The sequence below is a fragment of the Neltuma alba genome, unplaced genomic scaffold (assembly GCF_004799145.2).
Source record: "Neltuma alba isolate B1F8T4 unplaced genomic scaffold, ASM479914v2 tig00000174_pilon, whole genome shotgun sequence".
NCBI classification, from domain to species: Eukaryota; Viridiplantae; Streptophyta; class Magnoliopsida; order Fabales; family Fabaceae; genus Neltuma; species Neltuma alba.
In genome coordinates this window covers 397,407-398,699 of record NW_021631945.1, presented here as the reverse complement: position 1 = coordinate 398,699, position 1,293 = coordinate 397,407, and positions in this window count along the sequence as shown.

The window sequence follows — 1,293 nt, the reverse complement described above, 5'->3', positions numbered from 1 at the left end:
AAGATGGTAGTTATAGAGATGAATTTGTCATCACTCTCCTTCATTCGTCCTTTGATATTTGTCACCTGTGTAGCCATACTTCTCAAGAGTTGAGAAGTGTCATCCCTTCTTGACAGTGGTTGAGATACCATAGGATTTTGTGAAGTTGTCATTACTGCTCTTAAAGGATCTTGAAGATTGCTTGAGGAAGCTCCAGCATGGTGAAATTGATTGCCTTGGAACTGATTTGGTCTGTTTGCTCCTCCTGCCCATTTAAAGCTTGGGTGATCTCCCCAACCGGGGTTGTATATATTTGAGTAGGGGTCCCTTTTCTAATATTGCCTCTGTCTTCCTTGGTACATCACATTAACTTCTTCAATCGGCCCGGGACAGTTCTGAGTTGTGTGCATCAGAGAGTCACAAACCCCACAACTTGTAGCTACTAAAGCAAGAGACTGTGCGTTGTTGTAGCGAAGACTTTTAATGGTGTTTGCAAGCTTGGATATATCTTGTGCTAGTTTGACCAACAGTAGATCCCTTTCAGTTTGTAGTCCCTTATATCCCTTGAGCCTACATGTTGTCGGATAAGAGCAAAAGTTCTAATCAATTCCCATGTAGCCCGTGGTTCCATATTCTCCACAGATCCACTCACGACGGCATCCAGAACTTGGGCATCGTATGTCAACAATCCATTGTAGAAATATTGTACTAAGTGCGCCTTAAGAATTTGATGGTTGGGGTACCAAGTAAGCATTTCTTGAAACCAGCTCCAGAATTCAAAGAACGACTCGATCGGCTCTTGCTTAGCTGTAAAAATTTCCTTGCAGGCAGCTGAAATGTTGGTGGAGGGAAAACACTATCCAAAAATGCTTTCTTCAGACTAGCCCAAGATTCATAAGCATTGTCCACATAGAGCGGCAGGTTCATGTACTATTCTTTAGCCTTTCCCTCCAAGAATAGGTGAAACACCTTCCGTATAACATCATCGATACTTGCCCTCACTGGCTTTATGGACAAACACTGCATGTAGAGAGTCCAGAGATGAAGGTACAGGTTTTCTCCTACAAGACCATGAAATTTAGGTAGTAAGTGGATCAATTGACCTTTAATTTCAAAATCTGCATTAAAGGTAGGAAAAGCAACAAGTATAAGATCAAAATTCCCATCAGGTTGAGTTAATTCCTTGATAGTTCTACCCTAGGTTGTCTAGGGATCCTATTATGGCCATTATTCTCTCCCTGCCCTTCATTACCACCATTATTAGGTCTATTATGATTGCCATCCCATTCCCGCCATTAGGAGGTACTTCAACCA